Source organism: Cebus imitator, unplaced genomic scaffold (assembly GCF_001604975.1).
Source record: "Cebus imitator isolate Cc_AM_T3 unplaced genomic scaffold, Cebus_imitator-1.0 Scaffold186, whole genome shotgun sequence".
In the NCBI taxonomy this organism is placed as follows: Eukaryota; Metazoa; Chordata; class Mammalia; order Primates; family Cebidae; genus Cebus; species Cebus imitator.
Window position 1 is genome coordinate 645,725 of NW_016107501.1, and position 15,423 is coordinate 661,147.

Consider the following 15,423-nt stretch of genomic DNA (forward strand, 5'->3'; position numbering starts at 1 on the left):
TTAAAGTTTAAAAAATTTTTGAATTTTTATCTATACATTTTTATTTTTAAAACATTTTTATTAAAAACTAAGACACAAACATTAGCCTAGGCTGACAAAGGATCAGGATCATCAATATCACTGTCTTTCACTTCCACATCTTATTCCACTGGAAGATCTTCAGTGGCAACAATATGCATGGAGCTGTAACCTCCTATAATAACTGGATGAATACTTTCTCAAGAATGTGCCTGAAGCTGTTTTAAATTTAACTTAAATGTAACATTAACCTGTTTTATATTAACTTAAATGTATACATTAAGTGTTTTAAATAAATCTTTTTATATAAGTAGGAGAAATACACTCTGAAATGATGATAAAAAGTATAGTATATGGCTCACGCCTGTAATCCCAGCACTTTGGGAGGTCGAGGGGGTTGGATCACGAGGTCAGGAGTTTCAGACCAGCCTGAACAACATGGTGAAACCTCATCTCTATTAAAAATACAAAAAATTAGCTGGGCTTGGTGGTGCATGCCTGTAATTCCAGCTACTTAGGAGGCTAAGGCAGGAGAATCACTTGAACCTGGGAGACAGGTTGCACTGAGCCGAGATTGTGCCATTGCATTCCAGCCTGGGCAACAAGAGCAAAACTCCATCTCAAACAAACAAAGTATAGTATAGTAAATACATTAAGCAGTGACATAGTTCATTAGCATTCCAAGTATTCTTGAAATATGTGTACTATGTATACTTGGAATGCTAATGAGCTATGTATAGTAAATACATTAAGCAGTAACATAGTTCATTAGCATTCCAAGTATATATAGTACATATAGTACATAATTGCACGTACTATATTTTTATGTGACTGGCAGCAGAATAAGTTTGTTTACACAAGCATCATCAAACACATGAGTAATGCATGGCACTATGAGATTATGACAGCTAGGTCATCATTATGCAGTAGGAATTCTTCAGCTCCATTACAATCTTATAGGGCCACCATCACATATGTGGCTATCATCAACCAAAACATTGTTATGCGGCCCATGACTATATATCTGATAAACCTGTGAACATGTCCAAAGAGCCTGTATTTTATCAAAGTGTCAAGGGAAGTCGTTAAAGTACAAGTGATAACATGATGCAATCACCCTAAGACAGACAATGCTATGGAGGATGAATTACGTGGGAAGAGATTGATGGCAAGGGTGAAGGTGGGCAAATGCACCATTAATGTAGCATAAAAAAGTTAAAACTAAGGCAAGGTAGAAAAGGTAGAGGAACTTTTATAGAAATTCAATAAAATGTAAGCTCTCTAAGCCATCTCATCTCTACAAACAAAATGGGAGTTCTATCTATTTCTTTAGGAAGAACACCATGAACTGCTTTTAAGAAGAAAGGCATAATCTCTGGGGAGAAAAAAAAAATAGCTAGTTTGATCCCAGCCTTTAGGGACAAGGACTTGACAATTCACCCTGAATTCTAGAGAGAGATACCTTGGGCTTTGGGTCTGTTCAGGGACATAGTGAATAGTGATAATGTAGAACATCAGAAAAAGAAAAAAATAAAATCGTTCCAATTACAAGAGATCAATAAAGTTACCACAAATGTGCAATTAAGTAATATTTAATGAAATACTTCTTCATAACTATCATTTGAAGGTTGACTTCTGTAGTATTGAAAGGCAACTCATGGCAAACTGAAAACACATGAGTTCTTGGGCTAAGGACTTAATGTTTGAGAACCATCAAATTGAGTCTTTATGTTAAAATCTATTAATGGGAAGAAATCACTGTCAATTTTCATTAAAGATAAATGACCAAGTTTATGTTATTTTATCCATAGTGATAATTCTTATTTTTAAGCTGTCTTGCACTCAATGTTTATATTAGGTCTACTGTCCTGAACAATTTAAATAATACTGTAGAGAGGTTTCTAGTTTTAGACTTATCTTTTTTGAATTTTTTACAAATTTTGCAGGAGACTATAGCAAACTCAATAGTGTTTTTCAATAAACTAGGAAGGCGTCCAGGGAATTGAATTTTAGAATAATTGGAACCCAAAGACCTCCAGTAAGGAACAAAAGGGTATATCTCAATGAACCTCATTTTCAGACAGGGACCTTGTAAGTCATATGAAGAACTGTCACCTCAAACAATAAAGAAACTGGGAGAATGTAGAGAAGCTGGTGAGTTTAAGGGGAGATGAAGGAGGACATCATATATATCATGGTTGAAAGAGTTAAAGTTAGGCTGAGTGGCTCACACCTGTAATCCCAAGTGCTTTTGAAGGTTGGGGTGGGAGGATCTCTTGGGAGCCCAGGAGTTCAAAATCAGCCTGGGCAACGCAGCAAGACCTTCTCTCTTCTAGATAGATAGACAGACAGACGACAGACAGACAGATAGATGGCTGCTTGTTGTGGTTTAGCAAGCTGTAATCTCAGCTACTTGGGAGGCTGAGGCAGGAGGATTGCTTGAACCTGGGAGTTTAAGGCTTCAGTGAGCTCTGATCTTACCACTGCACTCCCGCCCCAACAACAAAGGGAGACACTGTCTATTAACAAACAAACAAAAAATAGTTAAGGTTTACTTAGATAATTCTTATAAGAATATGATGAAAGTATGATTTTGCTTTTCCTATTATGTTTTGTTGAAGGGATAATTAAGGCTTAGAGCTAAGGATTCTATCCAAAGTCAAATAGATAGTAAAAGATAAAGTTGAGATTAAAACAACTTTTAAAAAACTGGTTAATTTATCTATTGCTCAGATAACAGCCAAAACTGAATAAACATTAGGTATATAAACTGGATAGATTTTACTTTCAGAATGTCAAAAGAAATGTCCATTGTTGCTGCATGTCTGATGACAGCTGCTGAAAGTTATTTCTCTGTTGGTGTCACTGAACAGTCACTGCATAGAGGAAATGGAGTAACCTCAACTGGAGGTCATTCTGATGAAGCGTTTTGGAAATCAGAGCTTTAGCCAAACTACTGAAGTGAGGATAGCAGATAGAAATGAATCTGTTCTGGTAGTTTGGTTTCACTCTTTGAAGTAAGTTGATAACACATTGCCTTGACAGGAACCCTACATGTTCATAAAATATGAAGGCATGATTTCTTTTCAATTCAACTGCTTTCAGAGACAATGGAGATACTGCAATTGAACTAAAATATGCTGTTAAAGTCAGTTTAATGATTCAATTTGTACAGCTTTTGATAATAGATTTTCAGGTCAAATGAAGATAGAATGAAGGAAGCAGTACACAGACAAACTGTCTCAATTTAAGTTTAATATGATAGTGAACAGATGGAAAAACTGAATTATCATTAAAAGCATAGGAAATATGGGGAACAAAATATATAGATGCAATGCATCTGTATATGTGTGTGTATAATATAGGCAGAACGAACTTACAGCCTTTGTTAAAAGTATGATTTTCAAATTACAACCTCACTGATGTAGGAAAAATTAAAATTAACTCGAGTGTTCATTAATTCAAATAAAATTTAATAAAACTGATAACACCAATTAATACAAATATATATTTAAAGTTAAAAATGGGCTGATATTAATCTACAGATTTTACATATGTTATACTGAAGCCTCAGTAAAGTCCTATGAAATCAATATTTATCAAGTTAGTTTTCTTACTAGAGAAAATGCATGACATAATGAATAAGGGTGAACTCCTCAATTGCCAATCCCAGTTCCCCTGCTAATTAGTTATGTGAACTTGGGCAACTCACCATTTCTTTATTTACAAATGGACATCCATTGTAGTCATACCACATTACCAGCAAGCTAATGAGAATTTATAGGAGCTACCTATGAGAATTTAAATGAGAATTCATAGGAGCTCCTTAAGTTCTAGGGACTGGTCCAAGTAAATGCTTGATGAAAATGAGATTTTTACTCAATGTCACCATTAATGGAGGAAGAAGTGACCAAAAAATGTCTGTAATATCACAGCATTGGAAAGTAACAAAGCTGAAATACTGATGTTTAGAAAAACACTGTATGGTCTCCGAAGTGCATATATGAACATTAAAATCTTGTGTTATTATCCCATTCTGATCTTCATTCAAAAATCTTCCCAACATCATTATCTACTTTAATAAATAAATAGTCAATCTAATAGGTTAATATTAAGTAGTTTTTAAAATAAACATTAAGGATCAAATCAAGCCAATTTATCCCTTCCTCAAATTGTATTTCTCTTTTACATAGTCTATAAAACACACACACACACACACACACACACACACACACACACCCCTGATGTCTGAAAACTATGATAAAATCATGTGGTTTATATAAAACTGATAACCAAGTTACTGTCTAAACTCCTTCCTTTTCTTTAAAACTGAACTTTAAAAATAAGATATCATTGACAATTCCAAATTCAGTTTATTCCGTAATTCATTTGCATCATGCACATTCACCACCTCTTGGTTTCCCCTGTATATACCTTATTGGACTAGCTCAGTTGTCAAATTTTCTTGGGTTTCTTTTCAACTGTCCTTGTCCTTGTTTTCTCTTCCCATATGTTCTTCCAAAAGAATGGTATACGAGCCTAAGGTTTCAAATGCTATTTATATACTGATAAATTTAAATATATATTTAAAGACCCCAAAACTCCCAGCTCCCAACCTCACTTCTGGCTGAACACTAGATTTTCCTAGTTTAAAGTTTTTACATACATTCTAGCTTAACTTGTTAATAACTGACTTCTGGGTACTTCCAAAATTCTGCTTTCTTTATTTTCTATTTTGCCGTACACCTGTTCATTCATGTTCAAATCCTTAGAGTCACATTTAACTCTTACATATATCTCATTCTTTATATGTAATTAACCTCTAAGTACCACTGATTCTTTTATAGAATTATCACACAAATATGGCTTTACTGGTTTATTTAAACTAAAGCTGCTTGTGTTTAGATTCAAAATAATTGCTTGAATTATTTTAATATTTTTAAAGCTCCAACATTAGTATTCTCCAGAGAAACGGAACTGATTGAATATATATGTGAGATTTTATATATATATCATACATATTATATATACATATATATCATAAATCATATATATATATATATATATATATATATATATCTTATAGGAACACCCTCATAGAAATATAAAGAAATAGTGTACTTTACTAGACAACTGGGAATTCCTTGGCCCAGCCAAATTGATACAACAAATAATTATCACAAGTCTTTACTCTGATCAAATTTCCATGTGGGTGGCATAGTTATGCATGAAGAAACTTAACCTGCCTCACATCTACCTGGACGTATATGTTGTATTCCCCCACTGATTGAAGTATTAACCACGAATACACCACCTTTTCATATTGAAAAATATGTCATCAGAATTAGTCATAGCTAATAACTGAAAATAAGAACTGTATTCACATCCTGGTTTTGTCATTTGTTAGCTATAGATTTAGGCACATTTATTCAATCTTTCAATTCTGCTTTTAAATTTTAATTGGTCACCTACCTTATGAAATAAAAGGTACAATGCAAGTGAAAAGGATACCATGGTTATAGGCAATTAAAATATACATAAATAAGGTAGAATTTCTATGACTTTGTTACCGTATCACAGATTAGGGAGTATTAGATTTTCACTAGATTTCGAAGTGTTTGATTTAAAATATGCATAATTTAAAATATTCATCATTTAAATTTATATTCTGAAGGCTTCAGGAAGCACTCAAATAAAATAAATAATTCTTCAGAACAGCTGAAACTGCATAAAATAAAATGCCCATGACACCACTGATGGACAGAAACATACTATTTGGTAGAATGCTTTGGATGGAGAACAAAGCAAACCAAAACAATGCAAAGAAGAGTCTGACCTTGAGAAATTAATTCATAATAGTTACTTTTTTCATGGAGAACTATACATAGATGCCCTGGGATGAAGACGTGCAGTTCTCTCACAATTTTAGGCCAGCTAATGCTCAACCAGTGCTAGAAATGTACTGTTTGATACTGTAAAGTTTGGTCTCGGGACAGCATGCCTAAGACTGTGTCCTGACTCTGCATCTTACTAACTATGCAATCTGGGGCCTTTCTGTTTCCTTATTTGTAGGTGGAGATAATAATATCTCCCACTTAATAGAGATGTAAAAATTAAGTTAGCTTGTTTATGTAAAATACATTTAAATGAATAGATATACAGTGTGTGTCAGCAGTTTTTATAACTATTTCATAATTTTACTTAAATTATTTCTCTTTTCGCTCTTCATTATCTCATCATCATGACAGCAATATCTATATCATGATTATATATGGTTCCCTTATAATGCCAGGGCCTTGCAATTGATCTGCCTTCTACTAGAAATCAATCATTCCTGTCGTCAATTAGGAAAAAAGTATTATTTAGTATTCAAAGCATGCTAGAAAAATCTCTATAGAACCCTGAAAAAGAGTTGATGCTTTGTCATTGGTGTTTCCTCAAAAGTTTATTCATAAAAAGATAAACTTTATAATGGGGCCTACAGAGCATTGGGACATGGAATAGCTTTAATGGGAATCGGTGAGACCTATTTGACAAGAAAAAAATTTTACTAGAACAACTAGAGGTAAATTGGTAATGAAGGGTCTGACTAGAGTTCCTTTTACTTACCATAATAGAAAAGTAACAAAAAACTTCAGAAAATAAATTATCTGGTGAAAAAGTTACCTACAGGAAGATTGGTATTTTGGAGAGGTATTTTGCATTGACTACTTTGCAAATATAGACCATTGTTTCTAATTTCTCCTAACACCATACTAAAAGGAGAAAAATTACTGTGCTAGTACATAACAGTAATTAAGAGCTGAAGGCAAATTTTCTGGATTCTATCATTGGTTTGGCCATCCACTAGATATGTAATTTTTGGCCATTACATTAATTTCTTAGGTCACATAAAAGGAGCTCAATAATTATTACCTAGTCTTATAAAGTTGGAGTTATGGGAAATGTAACAGTAAAAAATAGAATAAATTTATAGGTAAAAGGAGCACAGAAAATACACTTAATATGATCCTCTTGTTTGTTAAGGTAGACAAATTTATTCTTGGTGATATGGTAGTCAACTGTAAACACTCTATCTCTCAATCTCCTTTACACTTATATCTTTATAATTTGTCAAATAGAATAAAAGATAATTGCTAAGTATTGCTAAGTAGAAGAACAACACCTGAATATGAAGCATATTTTTAAATACCAGCATCAAAGAGTTAGGAAATGTAATGTAAAATAATGGTATTCATGATAGTACATGAGATAAAAAGAACCTAAGCAGAAATCTAACAAAATAAGTGAAAGACCATAAGGAAAATAATAAAACCTTATTGAAAGATTTTAATACTTCATAGAGAAATATATCTATGGTTAGAAAGCCTCTTTGCCATAAATATGCTGATTTTTCCAAAAATTAATCTATAAATTCTATGCAAATCCAATATTTAATTTCATAGAAATCAAGAATTTGAGGTTAAACTTTGTAAGAAGATTAGCAAAGGTTATTTTGTAGAAAAAGAAGATCAGGAATTTAACCTTCCAGATACTAAAACATAATAAAAAGCTATTGAAATTACAACAACATGGCAATGAAGCAGAGGTGTACAAATTAAGCAAAGAAACAGGATATAGATTATTCTAATAAACTGACTCATACATGAAAATTTCATGTGTTTGGATTTTTACAGCACATCACCAGAGAAAGGTTGAAATGTTAAGAAAAAGGCATAGAAAATTATGTAAGAAAGTTTGAGAAAAATTATGAAAGATGGTAATATGGTTTGGCTTTGTGTCTCATCCATATCTCATGCAGAATTGTAATCCCTGGTCATGGGGGTGGTTTCTGATGGTTTAACACTATCCTTATAGTGCTTTGTCATGATAAAGCATCACGAGAGATCTGGTTGTTTGAAAACGTATAGCACTTTATCTCCTCTCTCCCTTAATCCCTTTCTCTATCGCTCGCCTTTTGAAGATGTGCCTGCTTCTCCTTCAACTTCTGCCTGCTTCCCTTCAATTGTAAGTTTCCTGAGGCTTCCCCAGAAGCAGAAGCATGCATAAGCTGCAGAACTGATTAAATCTTTTTTTTTTTCTTAAATAAATTATCCAGGCTCTTGTAAGTCTTTATAGCAGTGTGACAATGGTGTAATACAGATAGTATTCACAGATTGGAAGAATTAAGATTGTAAAGATATCAATTCTCTCTGAATTCATTTACAGATTTCCTTTTCCATCAAATTCCTATCAACATATGTGCAAGGTTGTATAGACATAGATACACTTATTCTGAAATGTACAGGGAAAGGCACAAGCCCAAGAATAACTGAAAAACAATCTCTTCTTTTAAAAAAAGAGAAAAAAGTGAGAAGAATTACTATACTTAACATCAAAGCTTTTTATCTAGCTATAGTAATCACAACACTCTGCCATTGGCAAAGAATAGACACAAAAATCAATAGAACTGAATAGAGAGCCCAAAAATAACTGCACACAAGTACAGTTAACTCATTCTTGACAGAGTGCAAAGCAATTTAATGAAAGAAGGATAGTCTTTTCAGAAAATGGTGTTGAAGCAACTGGATTTCCATAGTCAAAAAAATGTGAATCTCAATGTAAACCTCATGGCTTCTATATAAATTAACTTGAAATGGATTATAAATTTATCTATAAATCATAAGTCACTAAGACACAAAGACACAGAAGGAAGCTTAGGGACCTAGGGCTCAGTCAAGAGTTTTTATACATTGCACCATATAATGGACCATAAAATAATTTTAAAAAATAACAAGTTCAGCTTTATCAAAATTAATAACTTTGCTCTCTTAAATGCCCTGTAAATAAAGGATTAAAAGACAACCCACAGACTAGGAAGAAATACTTGCAAATCACGTCTGACAATGAACTTGTATTTAGAGCATATAAAGAACTCTCAAAACTCAACAGTAAATGTATAATATGTATTTATATATAACATATACATATATCTTTTATTTATCTATCTATATGGCAAAATACATATAGAGACATTTTATGGAAGTAGATATAAAGATGACAAGCATATAACAATATTCAAACCAGTAGCCATAAGAAAAATGCAAATTAAGACTATGATGTAATATCTCCATGTAACTAGCCAAACATCTAAAAAGGAAATAGAAAAACATGAAATTCTTTCAAGAATGTGGAGAAACTGAGTCTGGTACACTGCCAGGAGAAATGTAAAGATGTAGGCATAAATCTAGCAGATTAGATAAAATATCTAGGAATACAGGTAACTATGGAGGTGAAAAGTCTCTGCAAGGAGAACTACAAAACACAGCTCAAAGAAATCAGAGATGACACAAACAAATAGAAAAAGATTCCACACTCATGAATAGGAAAAATCAATATTCTTAAAATGGCCATACTGCCAAAGCAATTTACAGATTCAATGCTATGCCTATTAAACTACCACTGACATTCTTCACAGAACTGGAAAAAATTATTTTAAAATTTATATAGAACAAAAAAGAACCCAAAATAGCCAATGCAATCTTTTTTTTTTTTTTTTTAAACAGCAAAGCTGGAGGCATCATGCTACCCAACTTCAACAGGGCTACAGTAACCAAACAGCATGGTTCTAGTAAAATAAATAAGTAAAATAATAATAATAATCAGACACATTGACCAATGGAACAGAATAGAGAACCCAGAAATAAGATCACACAACTACAACTATCCGAACTTTGACAAACCTGAAAAAAATAAGCAACGGGCAAAGGATTCCCTATTCAATAAATGGTGCTGTGATAACTGGATAGTCATATGCAGGAGACTAAAAATGGACCCCTTCCTTATACCATATAGAAAAATTAACTCAAGATACATTGAGACTTAAATGTAAAACCCAAAACTATTAAAACCCAGAAAGACAACATAGGCTAGGCAATACCATTCTGGACATAGGTGTGAACAAAGATTATGATGAAGATGCCAAAAGCAGTTGCAACAAAAGCAAAAATCAACAAATGGGATCTAATTAAAGAGATTCCGCACAGAAAAATAAACTATCAACAGAGTACACAGACAACTTACACAATGGGAGAAAATTGTTGCATCTGACAAAGTATCCATCATCTATAAGAAACTTGAACAAATTTACAAGAAAATAATAAACAACCCCATTAAAAAAAGTGGGCCAACGACATGAACAGACACTTTTCAAAAGAAGACATACATGCAGCCAACAATCATGTGTGTGTGTGTGTGTGTGTGTGTGTGTGTGTGTGTGTGTATGAACTCAACATCACTGATTATTAGAGTAATACAATTCAAAGCCACAATGAGATACCATCTCACCCTAGTCAGAATGGCTATTATTAAAAAGTTAAAAAATAATAGATGCCTGTTAGATTGCAGAGAAAAAGGAATGCTAATGTACTGTTGGTGGGAGTGTAAACCAGTTTAATCACTGTGAAAGACACTGTGGCAATTTCTCAGAGAACTAAAGACAGAAACACCATTGACAGCAGTCCAATTGCTGGGTATATACCCAAAAGAATATAAAGCAATCATTCTATTATAAAGATACATGCACATGTATGTTTATTGTAGCACTATTCACAGTAGCAAAGATATGAAATCCACGTAAATTTCCATCAATGATAGACTAAAGAAAATGTGGTATATATACACCATTGAGTACTACGCAGCTATAAAAAGAGTGAGAGTATGTCCTTTGCAGGCACATGGATGGAGCTGGAGGCCATTATTCTTAGCAAACTAATGCAGGAGCATAAAACCAAATACCACTTTTTCTCACTTATAAGTGGAAGCTAAATGATGAGAACCCATTGACGCACAGAGGAGAACAACACACACTGGGGTTTATCAGAGGGTGGAAGTTGGGAGGAGGGAGAAGATCAGGAAAAATAACTAATTGGTACTAGGATTAATATCTGGGTGATAAAAGAATCTGGACAACAATGCCCCATGGCTCAAATATACCTATGTAACAAACCTGTTCATGTACCCCTGAAGTTAAAAGTTTTTTAAAAAGAAAAGTTATTAAACATATACTTACTACAGGACACAGCTATCATTCACACTCCCTAGCACTTACAGATATAAAAACTTATTTTCAACATGAACATCTACATGATTGTTCACAGTTTTTAATGATCAAAAATACTGCAAACGGTCAACATTCCCTAGAATTGGTGATGGTTAAACAAATCACTACATTCATAGGCTGATACACATCTCAGCAATAAAAATGAACAAATTATTGATAAATGCAACAATGTGGGTGGATTTAGGTTGAGTGAAGAAAAACGCAGTTGGAGTCATCTTACATACCAAAAAAAATCTTTCTATATAGTATTATCAGTATGGCACAACCATACACATAGAGAACAAATCAGTGGTTTCCCAGAGTTAGGATGGCAGTAAAATGGAAGTGGGTGTGACTATGAAGGTGTAGCATGAGGGAGATTTGGTGTAAAAGAATATTCCTCTATCTTAGTTGTGGTTGGATGAATTTACATGTGATAAAATAATGGAATATTCACACACAGTGTACCAATGCTGATTTTCAGCTGTTGTTCTTGTATTACTGTTATGTAATAAGTGACCCATGGAGGAAACTGGGTGAACTAGTAGAAGGGTCCTGGGGACTTCTCTGTAATATCTTTGCAACTTGCTATGAATTTATAATTATTTCAAAATAAAAAGTTTAAAAATTAAATGAAAATCTATAAGACTGTGATTTCAGGGGAGACTAGTCTTTTTCAAGAAAAACTATTAAGGGAAACAACAAACTATAAAAGGAAAGGCTGTGCAATAATTCTAAACTAAAACAATTTCTGTAAATGAAAATAATATAAGAAAGTAAAAAGGCAATTTATGGATTGAGAAGATACAGTCTTAAAAATAATCACATATATGGCTCCTAGGCAGGAAGGCAGAATAGGAACAGCTCCAGGCTGCAGCTCCCAGAGAGACCAATGAAAAAGGTGGATGATTTCTGCATTTCCAACTGAGATACCCAAATCATCTCATTGAGACTGGTTAGACAGTGGGTGCAGCCCCTGGAGGGCTAGCCGAAGCAGGGTGGGGCTTTGCCTTACCCAGGAAGCACAAGGGGTTGGGAAACTCCCTCCCCTAGCCAAGGGAAGCCCTGAGGGACCATGCCACGAAGGAGAGTGCTATACAACCCAGATACTACGCTTTTCCCATGGTCTTTGCAACCCACAGACCAGGAGATTCCCTCGGGTGCCTACACCACAAGAGCCCCGGGTTTCCACCACAAAACGGGGAGGCATTTGGGCAGACATAGAGTTAGCTTCAGGAGTTTTTTTTCATATCCCACTGGTGCTTGGAACACCAGTGAGACAAAACTGGTCACTCCTCTGAAAACAGGGCTAAAGCCAGGGAGCCAAGTGGTCTAGCTCAGAGGATCCCACTCCCACAGAGACCAGCAAGCTATGATCTACTGGCTTGAAATTCTCGCTGCCAGCACAGCAGTCTGAAGTCAACCTGGGACACCTGAGCTTGCTGCAGGGAGTGGCATCCCCATTACTGAGGCTTGAGTAGGAGGCTTTCCCCTCACAATGTAAGTAAAGCCACCTAGAAGTTCTGATTAAGCAGAGCCCACTGTAGCACCATCAAGCCTCTGTAGCCAGACTGCCTCTCTACACTCGTCATCTCTGGGCAGGGCATCTCTGAAAGAAAGGCAGCAGCCCCAGTCAGGGGCTTGCAGATAAAACTTCCACCTCCCTGGGACAGAGCACCTGGGGAAAGGGGTAGCTGTGGGCACAGCTTCAACAGGCTTAAACATTGCTGCCTGCCAGCTCTGAAGAAAGCAGTGGATCTACCAGCACAGCATTCGAGTTCTGGTAAGGGATGGATTGCTTCCTCAAGTGGGTCCCTAACTCCTGTGCCTCCTGACTGGGAGACACCTCCCAGCAGGGGTTGACAGACACCTCATACAGGAGAGCTCTGGCTGGCATCTGGCAGGTACCCCTTTGGTATGAAGCATCCCGAGGAGGAAGGAGGCAGCATTTTCTGCTGTTTTGCAGCCTTTGCTAGTGATACCCAGGCAAACAGGATCTGGAGTCCACCCCCAGCAAATACCAGCAGACATGCAGAAGAGGGACCTGACTGTTAGTAGAAAAACTAACAAAAAGTAATAGCATCAACATCAACAAAAAAGACAACCATGCAAAAACTCCATCTGAGGGTCACCAACAACAAAGACCAAAGGTAGATAATAAATCCATAAAGATGAGGAAAAACCAGTGGAAAAAGGATGGAAATTCCAAAAACCAGAATGCCTCCTCTCCTCCAAAGAATCACAACTCCTTGCCAGTAAGGGAACAAAGCTAGATGGAGAATGAGATCGACACATTTACAGAAGTAGGCTTCAGAGGGTGGGTAATAACAAACTCCTCTGAGCTAAAGGAGCATGTTCTAACTCAATGCATAGAAACTAAGAACCTGGATAAAAGGTTACAGGAATTTGTTAACAAGAATAATCAGTTTAGAGAAGAACATAAATGACCTATTGGAGCAGAGAAACACAGCCTGAGAATTTCATGAAGCTTACATAAGTATGAATAGCCAAATCAATCAAGTGGAAGAAAGGATATCAGAAATTGAAGATGAACTTAATGAAACAAATTGTGAAAACAAGATTAGAGAAAAAGATTAAAAAGGAATGAACAAAGCCTCTAAGAAATATGGGACTATGTGAAAAAACCAAACCTACATTTAACTGGTGTACCTGAAAGTGATGGGGAGAATGAAACCAAGTTGGAAAAAACACTTCAGGATATTATCCAGGAGAACTTCCCCAACCTAGCAAAGCAGGCCAACATTCAAATTCAAAAAATACAAAGAACACCACAAAGATAATCCTTGAGAAGAGAAACCCCAAGACATATAATCATCAAATTCACCAGGAACTGGTTATTCAAAAAGATTTACAAAATAGATAGACAACTAGCCAGACTAATAAAGAAGAAAACAAAGAAAAATCAGACATGATAAAAAGTGATAGAGGGGATATCACCACTGATTCACAGAAATACAAACTACCATCAGAGAATACTACAAACACCTGTATGCAAATAAACTAGAAAATCTAGAAGAAATGGTTGAATTCCTGGACACACACCCCTTCCCAAGACTAAACCAGGAAGAAATCAAATCCTTGAATAGGCCAGTAACAAGTTCTGAAATTGAGGCAGTAATTAACAGTCTATCAATCAATCCAAAAAAAAAAAAAAAAAAAAAGCAAGCCCAGTACTACAAGGATTTATAGCCAAATTCTACCAGAGATACAAAGAGGAGCTGGTACCATACATTCTTAAACAATTCTAAGGAATAGAAAAAGACAGACTCCTCCGTAACTCATTTTATGAGACCAGCATCATTCTGATACCAAAACCTGGCAGAGACGCAACAAGAACAAACCATTTCAGGTCAGTATCCCTGATGAACATCAATTTGAAAATCCCAGTAAAATACTGGCAAACCAAATCCAGCAGTTTATCCAACATGATCAAGTCAGCTTTATCTTTGGGATGCAAGGCTGGTTCAACATATGCAAATTAATAAATGTAATCCATCACACAAACAGAACCAATGACAAAAAACACATACAGGATTATCTCAATAGATGAAGAATAGGTCTTTGATAAAATTCAACACCCCTTCATGCTAAAAATAATAAACTAGGGATTGATGGAACATATCTCGAAAAATAAGCCCTATTTAAGACAAACCCAGAGCCGCCCACACTGAATGGGCAGAGGCTGAAAGCATTCCCTCTGAAAACCAGTACAAGACAAGGATGCCGTCTCTCACCACTCCTATTCAATATAGTATTAGAAGCTCTGGCAAGGGCAATCAGGCAAGAGAAAGTAATAAAGCGTATTCAAATAGGAAGAGAGGAAGCCAAATTTTTTCTGCTTGCAGATTATATGATTGTGTATTTAGAAAACCCCACCATCTCAGCCCAAACACTCCTTATGCTGATAAGCAACTTCAGCAAAGTCTCATTACAGAAAATCAATATGTAAAAATCACAAACATTCCTATACACCAGTAATAGACAAACAGAAAGCCAAATCATAATCAAACTCCCATTCACAATTGTTACAAAGGGAATAAAATACCTAAGAATACAACTTACAAGGGATGTGAAAGACCTCTTCAAGAAGAACTACAAACTACTGCTCAACGAAATAAGAGAGGACACAAACAAATGGTAAATCATTCCATGCTCATGGATAGGAAGAATCAGTATCATGAAAATGGCCAAACTTCTCAAATATAATTTATAGATTCAATACTATTCCCATCAAGCTTCCATTGACTTTCTTAACAGAATCAGAAAAAAAACACTTCAAATTTCATATAGAACCAAAAAAAGAG